This window comes from Chrysemys picta, chromosome 3 (genome assembly GCF_011386835.1).
Source record: "Chrysemys picta bellii isolate R12L10 chromosome 3, ASM1138683v2, whole genome shotgun sequence".
NCBI classification, from domain to species: domain Eukaryota; kingdom Metazoa; phylum Chordata; order Testudines; family Emydidae; genus Chrysemys; species Chrysemys picta.
In genome coordinates, this window is record NC_088793.1 from 155,118,230 (window position 1) to 155,134,720 (window position 16,491).

At 46.9% G+C, this 16,491-nt stretch overlaps 1 protein-coding gene across 1 annotated transcript in view; it reads left to right on the forward strand.

The window, feature by feature from the left end:
• Positions 1-15,415, forward strand: part of LOC101950860 (NACHT, LRR and PYD domains-containing protein 3-like) — a 52,314-nt gene extending 36,899 nt beyond the window's left edge. The window contains exon 14 of the mRNA XM_065589331.1: positions 14,237-15,415. The gene's annotated coding sequence lies outside the window, so the exon portion shown is untranslated. The remainder of the gene's footprint in view (positions 1-14,236) is intronic.
• Positions 15,416-16,491: the final 1,076 nt, after the last annotated feature.

The following is a 16,491-nucleotide window of genomic DNA, read 5'->3' on the forward strand; positions in this document are numbered from 1 at the left end:
GCTGCCAACTTAGATGGGCAGAAGGGTTACATATACTGAACATATGCTAGTCTTATCTATACCTCGGGGCAGCAGACAACTTAAGAGGTATCTCAGCATTATCCACATACCCCCAAGTACTGTGTTTACAGTCTCTCTTCTGGGCTATATGTACAATATACTGGAATTTCCTATCCCAGGATTTCTTGCATGGAGCTGTCAGATGTGGGCACACCAGGCTTGGTGAAGGAGGTCCCTACTCCCCCATCATGTACCTCTGATTTCTCACTAGGCACTACAGACCCTGTCTACATTACAGAATTAACTATGCTTGAACATGGTTGTGAAACACATTTACAGCCCGACTGTTATAACATGGCCTCTTTTTTCTTATGCAACCAGAAAAACCTTTATTATAATCACGTTGAAGGACCATGTTTTAGTCTAAATATCTACCGGGACCAATCACTGTTCCAATCACATGGATTTTTCAGTCCACACAAGCAAGAACAAAATATTCCCTTGTTTTAATAAACCACTTAGCCTGCAACCGTGTTTAAAGATGGTTGGTGTTGTAGGACAGAGAAGAGATTCTGCCCATGTCCACAGTGGGAGCACAACTTTGCTAGCTACAGTCATGTTTAAATGATCTGCAGGATTTAACTGGTATCCAAGAGGCAATGTGGACTGGACCAAGGCCCAGGCGCCAGGAACCGCTCAGTTCTAATCAGCTCTGCCACTGACTCACCATATGTTCTTGGTCAAGCCGCTTAATCTGTGTGTGCTGAGTCCTGTGTGGATTCATTAGTTTAGATTGCTTAGGGGTTTGAGAATATGGAGGGCTCTGTAGTACTATCCAGCATGTTTCTCTTGATCAGTCAGACCTATGCTAGGTAGACTGTCCTGCTTAGATCCCGCCACATAAGACTGTTTTACAACACTGTTCTCCAAATAATAACCCTGTCCAAACTGACCAGGGAAAGCATGCCAGAAACCCTGCTAGCTAGCAACAGCCATGTTGACATGCTGCTGTGGCTAAAGCTGTTCTGATCTCATGGGGGCAGGAGCTTGGAGCATCTTCTGGTCAAGTGATCTGAACCTGAGCCTTCTGCCTGAAGACAAATGTCACTAGGATAAAATAGCTGAAGTGAACAAGAAAAGAAATGTAAAGAAACAAAGGTAAAGGTGGAGGGATAGCTCAGTGGTTTGAGCATTGGTCTACTAAACTCAGGGTTGTGAGTTCAATCCTTAAAAGGGCCACTTAGGGATCTAGGGCAAAAATCAGTACTTGGTCCTGCTAGTGAAAGCAGGTGGCTGGACTCGATGACCTTTTGAGGTCCCTTCTAGTTCTATGAGATAGGTATATCTCCATATATTATTATTATAAAGAACACAAAGTCCCTGAGGAGCTGCCCTGTCAGAAATATAGTAACTCCTGTAGGTCTGGAGAGTAGGTTGAGCTGTGAAGTTTCAATAATAATTAATTATTATTATTCTCAGCTCCTATAGATCTGAAGGTCTCAAAGCCCTTTACGAAGGGGATCAGTATCATTATCTCCAATTTACAGACATGGGAAAGCAAGGCACAGGGAGGTGAAGTGACTTAACTAAGGTCACCCATTGACAGAGCCAAGAATAGCACCCAGGCCTCCTACAGGCTAGTCCAGAACACTAGTCACTAGGCCACGTACACTCACTCAAGTTAGCAGCAACTCCAAATCAAACTCTCCTAGTAGCTCAGCTCAAGGTTGCAAGTTTAGTGCCTCCTAGAAATGAACCCAAGCATTGAAGCTAGGCTCCAGAGCCAAGCCCATGCTACTCCAGCCTGTGGAGGGCTTTGGATTCAGGGTTCCAGTTAAGCCCATTATAGAGATGGGCTCATGCTGTGTAGTTAGGATCCTGAGTCAAACTTCCTCAAAGCTTCAGGGAGGTTTCAGATCAGGTGTCCTGATCTGCACTCTTGGCTAGTCCTAACGGGCGACAGGCACAAATCCAGCACTGTTCCAAGCCTTCGTGGCTTTGATTTCTTGTCTGCCAAATCCAAGACAACTGGCCAGCTCAGAGTCCTTCTTCCCAATTCTGGAATCAGGTCTCTGCTAGACTAGGACTGCCAGCTCCAATCACAGAATGCACTGAGCTCACTGCATATTGAGCCGGGTAGCTGCTCAGGTGATTGGCCCTCCCCTGCTGCCCCTCATATGGAGAGGAATTATCCTGCTTCTTCCCAGAGAAAAAGACTCCCTATCCCCTAAGAATGAGAGCAGAGATCTCCCTGCTTCCCCAGGGAGGAGGGGAGAAGCCATCCACATGCCCCTTCAAGGGGCAGGAGGTAAGTCAAATGGCAGCCTGCAAACCAGGCCAGTGCCACTTAATGAAGTTTCCCTGACATACATGCAGAGCTGAGCAGCTGCTTTAGAAACACTTCATCTCCCCGTTTAGTAATTAGCACTAGAGTCAGTAAAAAGCTGTGAACCAAAGCTGAGCGTGCTACTGAAACCGCTCATTAACTCTCAGGTCCCCACAGGACCAGCAACTTAGTGCCTCACTGGTTCCTGCACCGGGTAGGTTTGAGCACACACAAGTCTCCGACGTACTGTACTCTCAGTTATAGAGATGGGAGAGTTGTGTAACTAATACCTGTTTGAACCTGCTTGCTACAGCGCAGTTTGCAGTCTATGCCGTGACAGTGAATGTTTAGAGATGGGCCTGTTCTCCCTGTGTAATAAGGAAGCTTTGCCCTTTCCAAATGAAGATCTCAACATAATTTTACACCAGTGCGTAAATATTATCACCCCCATTTTAGAGCCTGGAAGTCCAAGGGATTTGGCCCAGGTGGCACAATGAGCAATGCTAGGAATACAACCAAAAGCACTGCCTTCCAGTGATGAGCTTTAACCACTAGATAACACTGCCTCCCAGCATACAAGGTCTTTGTCTGACATCAGTGGCAAGGCTGGCATTAGGTTTTTGCAGGCCCTTGTACGAAGTAGGAAGTACGTGCTTGTCACATTTCTCCACACATCAGGTTCCTATCTGCTCTCATCCTTTCCCTTCCCTGCCCCCCACTCTGACAGCCTTCTGTAATTTGTACATGAACCCAGCTGTTTACCTAACAAGCAAGTGGTTGAGGAATGGTAGTGGACAGTGTGAGGTGAGAGGAGCATGGCTGAAGCTCACTCTGGATAAGATGCCCCTACTGTAGGACGGGGAAAGTAGCTGCAAGATGCGATGAAGACTATATCTGCCCTTTGAGCAGGTGTGTCCACCATTTGTTACTTGAGCTCACTGTTTGGGGGGGGAGTTTTTGGCTCCTCATTTGCTGTTAGACAATTGGTTAGCAGCAGTGACCAGACTGGCTCTTCAATCCCAGAGGTCAGCTACCTGCGTAGGGTCAGCTGTCTATTCACCACTTCTCTTCTACTTGCCCCACAGTGACATGACTCTGATCAGCACAGAGTGGTGACTGGAGGGAAGATTGAACAAAGGCTTAAAGTGCTGCTATCAAAAAAAATTGTATATAATGTTCTTGAATTATCCCATGGAACTCACTGCCACAGGAAATTATCAGAGTCAACGTATAGAATGCCCTGCTGTAGGATACTAATGAAGTTCACCCATGGAACACACTGTTACAGACCATTAGGGCTCATAGTAAAGGATACTACTGAGATTAACTGATAGAACTCAGGTTTCAGAGTGGTAGCCGTGTTAGTCTGTATCAGCAAAAACAACGAGGAGTCCTTGTGGCACCTTAGAGACTAACAAATTGATTTGGGCATAAACTTTTGTGGACTAGAACCCACTTCATCAGATGCGTGGGGTGGAAAAGATGGGAGTTGCCTTACCAAGTGTGAGGTCAGTCTAATGAGACAATTCAATTAACAGTAGGGAGGAAAAATCACTTTTGTAGTGGTAATGAGAGTGGCCCATTTCAAGCAGTTGACAAGAAGGTGTGAGTAACAGTAGGGGGAAATTAGTATGGGGGAAATTAGGTTTAGGTTTTGTAATGACCCAACCATTCACAGTCTTTATTCAGGCCTAATTTGATGGTGTCCAGTTTGCAAATTAATTCCAGTTCTGCAGTTTCACACTGGAGTCTGTTTTTGAAGGTTTTTTTGTTGAAGAATTGCCACTTTTAGTTCTGTTACTGAATGACCGGGGAGACTGAAGTGTTCTCCCACTGGTTTTTGAACGTTATGATTCCTGATGTCAGATTTGTGTCCATTTATTCTTTTGCGTAGAGACTGTCCGGTTTGGCCAATGTACATGGCAGAGAGGCATTGCTGGCATATGATGGCAAATATCATATTGGTAGATGTGCAGGTGAACTCACTGTTGCAGCATGTTTTGAAGTTACCTTGTGAAATTCATTGCAACAACATATTACTGAGGTTAACTTGTGGCACTCACCGATGCAGGATATTACTGAGGTTAACCTATGGTGCTCATTGAAGTGGGATAGCACTGAGGCTAACCTACGGAACTCCCTGCACACAAGATATGTGTAGATACAGATTGGAACTCAACTTTCATAGTGCTTAAGACTCTTACATTTTATGGAAGTCAGCTAATATATTTTGACATGGATCGAGTCCTGAATTGAGAGCTTGGAGGAGGGGTGTTTTGGTTTGGGTCCAGCCCTACTGTGAAACACCCTTGAAATTTACAGAAGTTCCGCTCCAGATGACTCCTGTGACTCGGTCCATCTCCAATGTAAAGATCTACATGAGAGAAAGAGGGACAGAAAGGCAAATGCTGCCTAGTCTTTTACCCAGCTGTGATGAAAACATAGTGTTCATTCATCTCACCGAAAGAAACCCATTAAAGAGGGAAAGGGGACAACTCTCTGTGTCCATCTTAAAATCTTTACATGGCCTGTGGCACCTTTTTATTTCTACACCACAGGAAAGCACAACAATGCATTGGGTTCAGAGGAGGGCAGGGGGTGCGAGGGGTAATATCACATCCAGTTTCCTCTCTTAAACATGTGGCAACTGACCAAGCTTCCTGTTCCGTTTTGTATGAGCACACTAAACACAGTTGACCCTCCAATAGTAGGCTGACATATTTCCCAAAGAGAAAATGGGACACCCCCAGCCGCTTGCCCGAGGCCTCCTCCCGCCCCATGTGAGGCTGTTGCCCATGGCTGAAACCCTGCTCCCCTGCATTGCCTGTGGCTAGAACCCTGCGGGGAGGCCCTCAGGAGGCTGTCACTGGAACCCTGCCCCCACCCCATTCTGGAACACTGCCTTCCCTCCCCAACTTTGCCTCCCGTGCTGCGGGGGGCTGGCATTTCGTTCCTCCACACCGCGCCCCACTTTTTTGACAAAAGTGGGCATTTGTCCTGTTTGCTCTTGCCAACTGATCATGTCAGCAAGAGCAAACGGGACAAATGCCTCCTTTTTGGGGAAAAAAAAGTCAGGACGGCCAGGACAGGGCTTAAAAAAGGGACTGTCCTGGCCAAAACAGGCCATATGGTCGCCCTGTCCAATAGCCATCCGCACACTGTGGCTACCTTTTCCCATCAGTCCTTGGCAGCCAATATCAGGACACACTGAAAACCTGGGCACCGTTTAAAGGCTCTTAGACATAGGGAATGGCACAAAATGATCTATTTCAAGTGGGCCCAAAGTAAGAACCACACCAAACAACAGCTGGTCAAGCTACAGAATCAGGCCATGAGAGCTTTTCAATTTCCTATTTGTGGATGCACAGATGTTGCTTATCTTGGGTCTCCCTGTGTTGGCCCTCTAGGATCAGCAGCCAGATTTTTGCAGCCCTTGATGAGAGGTTGTGCCATACTGTTTTCTTTATAAGGAATGGCCACCCATTTCCTCTTTTCTCTGACTCCTTCCTCCTCCCCTGCCCCCAACTGACATGGGAATTCCACTTATGTGACACACTCTTTGTCTTCATGTCACGTCACATAGTGCTGTGATCTACTCAGATCTCACAAGCTGAGCATGGTCAGGCCAGGTCACGGCATCAAATGCCCTCAGGGAACACCAGGTTCTACAAGAAATGGTGGTGATGCTGGCGCTCTCCCCTCTGAGTCACTGCAGAACCCGGTGTCCCAGCATGGTGTCAGGGGTCAGTATGCTGACAAAGGGACCGATTTTGAGATGTAAAACTAAGGTCCTGTAAAGATCCCATGACAATTTTCACAAGAGTAGGGATGGCAGGCCTGATGCCCTGGCCAAATGCCAATGTAGGTCATTACTATTTATTTGGCTGCCCTAAATTCCTCTAACAGTTTCAATGGGAGGAACTACTCCCCCTCCTATAAAATTTCTTCTCAGAGGTGGCTTCATTTCATTGGTGGGTGAGACATGAGCATGTACACGGTCCCTACAGCACTTTTACAATGCATCCTGTGGGATGAATGGTGTTTATATCCGTGTCAATTGTTATTACTACGTCCACAGCCCACTTCTTCAACTTCCAGCCCCAAACGCTCTTTTCAGGAGGAGAACAATGCAGATGGTTTTCTTTTTAGCCTAAACTTTATCTACTTTAGTTCTAAGACATCACTGAAAATGGACCTTGAGCCACAGCTGCAGACACGTTCCCGCAACCACAATCCTTCTGTTCCCCATTTGGTCAAAAAAAGTGTATCTTTTGTACAAAATGATAATCTCAACTTGTCCATGGCTGTGAAATGGCCAACCTGCTCTGTTGGTCAGGTGCTTGGCGCACTTCTACTATTGCACCAAATGGAATTGGTCTGTCCTCTAGATTAAAAAAAACAAGGCAGGAGACCTGGCGAATGGATTGTATAGTGAGACTCTATGTCTAAACCAATCATCCTAGTTGTTGCAAAGCCACATGCTCCCCAGGAGGGGGCACACACTTGCCATCCAAGGCTGCAGCAACAAAATGTTAGAATGCACCAATGTATGCAGAGAGGAGATAAACTGATGAAAGTGCCAAATTTTATGCTGGCATAATTCTATTGGAGTCAGTGGAATTATGTTAGTAGAGTATTTGACCCATTATATGTACAAGGGGAAAAGCTTGATTGGTCTATCTTACGCAGAATTTCTCAACAGCAGTTACAGATCTAAGGGCCTGATTCTGATCTCACTTACACCAAACTAATCAAGGAAAAACTCTGTTGGCTTTCAGTGACATTAATTTGATGTCCAGCTAGTGTAAATGGGATGAGAGGCGGCCCCCCAAAGCTGCACTTCAAGGGAAGAACCATGGGTTGTTTTCCTCACTGTGGTGGTATATGTTTGAATCCCCATACACTGAAAGCACCTTTATATCAGGCAGATTTTAGTGACCTTCTTGAGTGAGAAATGAACAAAGCAAATGTGCAGTTCCCGTCAGAGCAGCGGGGCTGAGTGATAAAGCAGAGTCTGGTTGCAGTTCTTTTTCCTTGCATATCACAGCCCTAATAACCCTGCTTAGTGAGCTAGACCTTGCTTTGTGATTGTCTAACCACAAGCCTCTTTGACTGTATTCTTAATTCTTAACCTTTCCCGGTTGCTGTTTTTCCACACACACCTGATCAACCAATGAGACTTGCAATGGTAGCCAGGGACCAGACCTCTTCCTCCTGCAGAGTGGGGTGACCAGACGTCCCAATATTTCGGTGTCTGTCCTGACCGATGTTTGGTTGGGACGCATTTTGTCCCGATATCCGCACTTTGCTCAGCCGGCAGGACTTGTTTTTTTTTGTTTTGTTTTTGCTCTGCTGGTGGGCATCCACCCCACCCCATGTGTCCCGATATTTTCTTCCCCTCATCTGGTCACCCTACTGCAGAGCAACTTGTGGGTGGGGCCCAGAGCACAGGAAAACTACTGGAGTGAGCCACCTGGGGATTTCTGGAACAGCCTCACTCCCAAGTCCAGGGACGCTAGGGATCTGCACCAGTAGAGAAAGGAACCCCTTTCTGCCTGGGCACAGTCAATAGCTGTAGCAATAGCTGTGATGCTGCTGGCCCCATCTCTTCCCTAACAGTGCAGGTCCAGCAGGGGCTACATGCCCTAGACCTGTGGCAGCCCCAGAGGAGAACTACAGAGAAGCAATGCAAATCCCAGTTCTCTCACTTCCCACCTAGGATCCCACATAGAAATCTCCAGACTTTGCAGGGGAGGGTGCTGACAAGAGCAGCACCGTTTCTGCCCTGTACCCTGCTGCTCCCCACCCTATCCTCTGACCTCAGCAAAGCTCTATCCACATGAAACCCAGAAAAGGGGCATCTACACAGCACAAAGAACATGCCGTTGAGGAGGCACACCCCCCCCCTGCACAAACAAGAGGGGAAAGCTGCGCCTGGTGCTCCCAGCCCAGCTTAGTGATCTGCATCCTGGCATTGTTTTCAAGAAGGAGCCAATTGAGAACATCTTTATTCTAGTGTTTGAGTAACAGCACAGATAATGAAATGTTCTCACCACTAGAGGGAATTTGTGTACTTATGTAATCCACGTAGGTTATGTCTACACTGCAATAAAACACCCACGGCTGGCTCAGGTTAGCTGACTGGGCCTCACAGGGCTTGGGTTGTGCGGCTATAGAATTTCAGTGCAGATGTTTGAGCTCGGACTGGAGCCTTGGCTCTGAGATCCCATGGGGGGGGAGGGCCCAGAGCTAGAGCTCCAGCCTGAGCCCAAACATCTGCCTTGTGATTTTATAGCCCTGCAGCCTGAGCCCCATGAGCCCAGGTCAGCTGACATGGGCCCAGGGCCACCCAAAGGATTCAGGCGGCCTGGGGCAAAGCGGGGGAGCTTGTACTGACTGGGCGGCGCTTCGAGTCTGTGGCGGCATTCCGGTGGCAGGGGGCCCTTCAGTCACTCCTCGTCTTCGGCAGCACTGAAGGGCCCCCTGCTGCCGAAATGCTGCCAAAGACCTGGACCACCACCGGGTGAGGAAAGGGATTATTGGCCAGGGCTCGCAGGGCCCCTGCGAGGCCCAGGGCCTGGGGCAAATTGCCCCACTTGCCCCACCCTCTGGGTGGCCCTGCACGGGCCTGCTGTGGGTGTTTCATTGCAATGTAGACACACCCATAGTGACTGGTGTACACAAGAGGTTTTATGGGTCCTGAATAGCCCTCCTGCCCCCACTCCCTCCTTAGAGAAGATAGTTGATTAGCTCAAGTAGTTGCCATGCATGCATTTAATACTGGTGATTCCAGGTTCACACCCTCATGTCAGCTGAAGCAGCACTGGTTCTCTTTATATTATGGTACTTTATGATACTCCTCATTGCACTTTACACAGCAAGAGAATTTTCTGGGGGAGGGAGGAGGAAAAACAGCAATCCCCAGAATGATGGGTGCAGAATTTCCAGGGCCCCATTATCCAGACAGTCAGAGAGGCTGGTGACTTTCTGGTAGTCATTATGTTGATGGAACTCATGAGCTGCTCCCTATTTTCTGGGACTTGAAGATTGGGGGTGTGAAAGAGCTGACACGAGCATGGAAGTAAGTGTGAGGCCTGGTCTACACTAAAAAGTTAAGTAGATCCAGCTATGTTGCTCAGGGGTGTGAAAAATCCCCAGCCCTGAGCAATGTAGTTAAACCGACCTAACTCCCGGTGTAGACAATGCTAGGTCAACAGAAGAATCTTCTGTCAACCTTGCTACCACCTCTTGGGGAGGTGGATTACCTAAGCCAACAGGAGAATCACTTCTGTTGCATAGGTAGGGGCTGTATTTAAGCGCTCCAGCTGTGCCACTGTAGCCTTCCAAGTGCAGACAAGCCCTGAGTTAGCTGTGGTTGGTAGAACTGAATCAAGGTTAGAGAATGGCCCAAGTCACGGCATACAAACCTGCAAAGAGGAAGGCGATCCAGAGCCAGGGTTTTGGTGCCCTTCCATCTCTGGTAAAGATGTTCCATACGCAGCAGGCCTTTCTCATCTATTCTGGACAGGCAGATTAGGTATTTATGCCACAGCCATCATCACTATGGTATCAGAGCGCACTTCTCCCAGCTGGGTATGCAGCCAACTGGCCTATTTGTTTAAGCAGGAAGCTGAGGATTTTACTGGATTACTTCTTGCCTCCCTGATAAAGGGAGATCCCTCTACATGAGGCTGAAGGTCACTATTGGGCATTACAGGTCACATTAATGGACCCCAGCAAGAACCTTTCACTGAGTGTGGAGGGGACTTTAGCCTCTGTCACTACTGGCCTCATTGCATGAACACACATGCACAAGCTGGGACCCCACCAAATCCCAGGATCCCAAACTCTGGGATCCAATCTTTGCATCTGGTCCCTATTTCTATAATGGGCTGAACAAAAACCTTCAAATCTAAAGACACCAAAACTCTGGAGGAATTTGAGTCCAGATTTGGATCCAAATTTCCCAGCCTAGAACCATCTCTGCCACTCACTGGCTACGCGGGGCAGCTAACGTCCCCCCAGTGTCAGACCCGTGCTGTTAGTGTCATGTGCTCGTCCACAGACATTTGAACTTGTCCACTGATGGGTGGGGAAAGGCTGTTTTATTCTCCATCATCCCAACCAATGAGTCGCAAAGGAAAAATATACATATTGAAAATAGGTAACTGGAACTGTCACATGCTCCTTGTCTGCTTCTCGGCTTTTGTTTTCTTCCAACCCTCCCCCACTCCACCTTCTCCTCTCTGTGTACACGCCCTTTGGCTTCTTCTGCTGTTACTGGCAACTTGGCACTTTATTTCCACTGTTCCCTAGTCCTGGAAGAGCTGCTTTCCTCCAGTTTCCTCAGTGATCTCTGTCTCCTCCTTCAGGTCCCTCCTTGAGACCCATTTCTTTCTGCACCATCCCCTCCCTGCTCTCAACTCCGGTGCGCTCTCTCTCCTCCTTCCTCCTCCTAATTAATAATAATTAATAAATGGAGACCAGGAAATATGGTCTGAATTCTTGAATTCAATGGTCTGAATTCTTTGTGTGCTGCAACCCCCCAGAGCTACTTCCCTTTCCCCTGGTTTGCCCTCCTCCATGGCTGATTGTCATCTCTCCTTATATTTTGTGTGTCATCTAGGGCCCAGTCTGGCTAGAATTGACCTCCTACTAGCTCAGGGATCGGGACCTTTCCTTATTATTTCCCAAGCTTTCACGGTACTATCGGTGCTATCCAAGTGCTAAGCATTACGTGACCTACAGTCAAGTGTTAAAGACTGATGGTACCTATATGGTTAACAGGTCTGTTTTCAGTGACTCACTCCTCTAACCAGAGGAAAATGAAAAGCCCTATGACACCCTTTTACATCAACCCCCTGTGAAAGGAGCAAACTGGTTAATAAATAAAATCCCACTGCAGTAAAAAGGTGAAATGCAATGATCCGATAAAGGATTCAATCTGGTAAACAAAAACATTTTCCATGTATAGATGCCAGCCAAAATGCATTTCGCTTACAGCAATAGAATACAAATATTAACAGAGACACTGTGTTTGTTCTTGGTGTGCCCTTCTGTATCGGATCTACTTACAGGGTTAGGGGCTGATCCTGATCTGTGCTGAGGACTTGTGTCTCCCATTGACTTCCGTGGGATCTGTGGATGCTCTGTACGTCTCAAGAGTGGACCATTAAAAACCAGTTCTGCTCCCGCTGAAATCAACGGCAGAACTTCCATTTATTTCAGTGGGATAAGGACTGGGACTTTAAACTGTAAACTTTATGAGACAGAGATGCTGATCTTTGGTCCATTCTCCATTACGCAGCTGTGGTCGAGATCTGACTCGGGCAGCAGAGGAGGGGGGGACCTCAGGGAGCCAGTTATACCAACTAGAACAATTTACCAAGGGTCGTGGTGGATTCTCCCTCACTGACAGGTTTTAAATCATGACAAGACGTTTGTCTAATAGATCTGCTCTAGGAATTATTTTGAGGAAGTTCTCTGGCCTGTGCTAAACAGGAGGTCAGAGTAGATGATCCCACGTGGTCCCTTCTGGCCTAAGACTCTATAGATCTATGAAGAGTTCTCTGCTCAGTCCTGCTCCAGCACCAGCTTCCAGGCTGCTTTGGTACCTGGCAATGTTCCCAAAGGCCTGCCGCCGTGGGTAGCCCAGGTGCAACTCACTCCCCTGCCACGCTCTCTTCCATGGTGCAGCACAGGAGGGGTGGCATAGCAGACAGCTATGCAGGCTCTGAACCCTGCTGGGGACTCCTCTGTGCCAGGCAATCCCCAGCTGGGGAGAAGATGGTTTCTTCTCCCTTTCTACCAGCTGAGAGGCACGCAGGGAGCAGAGAAGTGGGTTGGCTCCATTATAAAGCAGTTTTTACACTTACAATGCTATAGTAACTAAAACAATAATAAGATGATTAGAGAGACACATTGCTGCAGGCAGCACTTTGGGGGCTTAACCCTTCTGGAGGCTGCAGCCACTAGAGAGTGATGCAATCCCACACAGTCTAGATATGTCAGCAGTGTAGCTTGCGTAGACCTACTTAAACACACTGAAAAGTGATATGATGATGCATGCTTGAGCAAGCCTGGTGACACATACTTATTGAGGGAGGACACCTACACACACACAAATGTAGGCGGATAGTATATAGTGAGTTAACTGTAAGTATGAGTGTATAAAGTCCCAGTCGAAGAGGGTATAATATTCCTTGTGCTCCAGGCCTGATTCTCGTACTGTGTGTCAGCATTTGCACTAGTGGAAGGTGGGAGTGAAATGCTGCCATTCTGATCTGGCCCCAGGAGCGCCGCCAGCTTTTCTGCCGCCCTAGGCGGCGGAAGGTCCCGTCCCGAAATGCAGCCCCCCACAGAGGCGGCAGAAGGTCCCGCCGCTGAAATACCACCGCGGTCGCCGCCCAGGGCCGGTGCAACCATTTAAGCAACCTAGGCGGTTGCCTAGGGCGCTAGGATTTGAGGGGCGCCATTTTCTTCGACAGCGACCGCGGCGGCCGGATCTTCGGCCGCCCTGGTCACCGCTGGCATTTAGGCGGAGGGAGCTGGGGCAGTGGAGTGCGGGGAGAGCCGCCTGCAGCAAGGGGGGAGGGGGCGGCACACAGGGGAACTCCCTGCCCCAGCTCACCCCTGCCCCGCCTCCTCCCCGAGCATGCCGTGGCTGCTTCACTTCTCCCGCCTCCCAGGCTTGCGGCGCCTAAGCTGATTGGCGCTGCAAACCTGGGAGGCGGGAGAAGTGAAGCAGCGACGGCGTGCTTGGGGAGGAGGCGGGGCAGGGATGAGCTGGGGTGGAGGGGCGCCTCAGGGCGGGGGCTCAGGAACAGGGGGGCGCAAGGTGGAAGTTTCGCCTAGGGCGCGAAACATCCTTCCACCGGCCTTGTCGCCGCCCCCCAAATTGTAGCGCCCTAGGCGACTGCCTAGGTTGCCTAATGGGTTGCACTGGCCCTGTCTGGCCCTGTGCCTTCCCGATGTGCTGGTGCAAATGACCACAGTATTTTCCAGGCAACCAGGAATCAGGCTCTTTGTGTTTCAATCCACCACTTCTTGGCCTCCAAGAAATCAATAAATTCCCAAGCAACAGTTATTTTATAGTGTAGAAAATAAATCCATGTGTTTCTCTTATGCCTCCTCCGCTGGGTCTGAAAGCAGCAGGTAAGTAACACGCAGCCTTGCTGGGGATCTGTGCTGCTGACTTCCTCGGTAACGGTCTGGTACTTGCAAGGGAACAAATCAAAAGAGCCATGTTTGGTTTCAGCTCTCTTTGAAACACTGGAAGGGATAGAGCTTCCCACAGGGAGCAAAATGAACACGTTTAAACTTGTTTGACAATCAAGGTGGAACAAAAGGAAAATCAATTTAAAAAATGGAATAGCACACGGTTATTTTAGGTTTCAAGACGAGGAGCCTGATCCTGCACATATATCTATCCATCATCTCTCTTGGGTTTTATATAGCAACTATCGCTGTGGTATGTATGGCCTCAATTCAGCAAAGCACTTCTGCACATGTCTAACTTTCTACATTAAGTTGATTAAGTGCTTCACTGAATCAGGGTTTTGTTGTATGGGACTTTATTGGTCTGCACAGTCAGTGGTACTAATCATATGTGCAAGGGCTACAGAATCAGCCTCCAGCCTTGTATTCTTCACTTACTGGTGTAAAACAAAGCAAAAGGGTTGGTTACAAAAGTGGCTCTTATTTCTGTCCCCTTGGTAGCATCTCTAGGTACTACAGGTGCTGCCACCAAATAGCACCAAGGCACTCTGGTTTGCCAGAATTACATTCCTTGCCTTCTTCCTCACCCGGGGCCATGAAATAACACTCTCTCTATACACCTTTTGATTCTGTTCCTGCGTGATCACCGGCTGAAATGCAACAAGGATGTCCAAACGTTGATCTTGTTTTAAGTTTCTGCAGGCTGCAGTGAAACTCAAGCAACATCTGGAAGTCACTGTGAAATCAAGCCACAAGACCCCCCTTTCCAGGGAAATATATAGCTTGATGCACTCTGCAGTTGAGGAGCTTTATAAGAAGGGGAACATTTGCCTTGGGACAAACTCAGGTAGGGCAAACCATGAATATTCGGATGTACTGAGACAGTAATCATGCTATATGCTTTCTTCAAAGTGCCAGTTGCAACGTGCATGACAAGGTTATTTTCTCCCATGATACTAGAGAGATGAGTAAAAGAGAAGCAGATGATCCATGGCCTGATCAGAGAGGATCTAACAGTCTGAACACAAGAGTGGGAGTTAGGAACTCCTCTTGAGTTCTAATCCCAGCCATGATGTGGCCTCTTTCTGTGGCCTCAATTCAACTATTTAGGAGGACACTGGCAAGTCAAATCTGGCCCCAAATTTAAATTTGTTAAAATAACTTTGTACAAAAGATCCAGAGCAATATTTCCATGATTTTGTTTCTAAACTCCACTGAAGGGTTTATTTTTTCACTAAGAAATTTTCCCTGCAGTATTTGGAACCGTGACTGGGAGACAGGAACGCCAAATTCCATTCCCAAGTCTGGTGAGCCCTCTGGGTCTTGTTCACCCCATCTCTAAAATGGAGCTTGTAAAGTGTACCTTCATAAAGCGTTTGCAGTTTAAGCATTAATGTTTGAGTTCCCAGTAATATATTCATTATGATCATTTGTCATTTCCTGGTCAATGCACTTTCTGGCTACCACAGACTTGCATATTGCTGCAATAGGAGAAAGGTTAAATCCAAAAAGTCTGTTTCCATTAACATTTTAACAGTAAATGTCATGAAAACACTTGGATTAATATAAGGTATGATAAAGTTTGGGATCTTATTCTAACAAATCCTAAATTTGAAGTCTGAATAAACTACCTGACCGTGCCCCTTTTATTTCTCCGCTCTAGTTACCTGCAAATGCTCTACACAGGAATACTATTAGCCGTTTGTTTTCTGGCATGTTTCTTGTGATCCTTTTACTGGCTGATTGTTACTGATTTGTAACATCACAGGGAATTCCTGTTTGTATTTGCTTGTGTCTTGTTGCATTTTATTCTCCTGAAAAACAAAATAGTGTAAAGATTGATAAAATAAAATGAAATTATCAAAGCAGCAACAATAGGGACTAGCGCGTCAACTGGTATAAATCAACAGAGTTACATTAAAAATCAATTTATACTGACTGAGGATTTGAGCAGCATTGATTTACACTGGCTAAGGATCCGGCCCTATGGGTTTAAAGAAGTGCAACAATGAGATGAAGGAATCTGGGGAGCCTATTAGACAAAGAATAAAGAACTGAAAATGTTTCTCTGTCAAGCTCCCTTTACTTGAACTGCCTGTCCACCGAAGTCAAATCATGGAACTTTTAAGGTGTATCCTGTGTTCATCACTGGGATATGGGAGGCGGAATGTGTTTAGTTCTCATTTTCATTTAAATCCAAATTCTTTGAGCCTGGTTCTTCTCTCCCTGAATATTATTTTACTCCTGTGCAATTGCATGGGATTCACTGCAGCCCCTCCTGTTTCCCACTAGTGTAAGTGGGAGGAGAATCACATTCAAGGATGTAATAACAAGTGAGGAAATTACTGAGCAATGGAAGGGTTAAAGACCTTTCTTTTTTTAATTGATGTGTTAGGGCTTGTCTACACAGTGAGTTATTGTGGAATTAGTTTAATTCACTTTAACTTTCATTCAGAATTACAGTGGCCTTAATATAGTTTAGTTTAATTCAAGTGAATTAAAACTAAACTGAAGGAAGGCCACTTTAATGCAGAATGAGAGTGTTCACACAGAGGTTTAATGAATTTGCTTTAAATTCACACCTTTAGTTAATTTGGATTCATTTTCCTGAGAGGTTCCATGTAGAGTAACCTTAAGGACATATATGGCTTTTAAAATCTATGCAGGATTTTTCTACCTACTGAGTATATGGGACCAAATCCTGAAGTCAGTACTCAGCATTTATTCACTCTTTACTCAGACAAAACTCCTGTTGGTGTCAGTGCAAGGGCTTGTCTACAGTTGGAAATTTATGCAGATTAAGGTAGGGTGTGAATTTAATGTGCAATGGCTATTCCTGAATAACTTCACGTGTTGACATGAACTTTTAGGTATCTATTTTCATCAAGCAACACAAATATATTTTTAGTGGTATGTGCTCCCTTAGACCCAGACCCAGGTCACCTCCT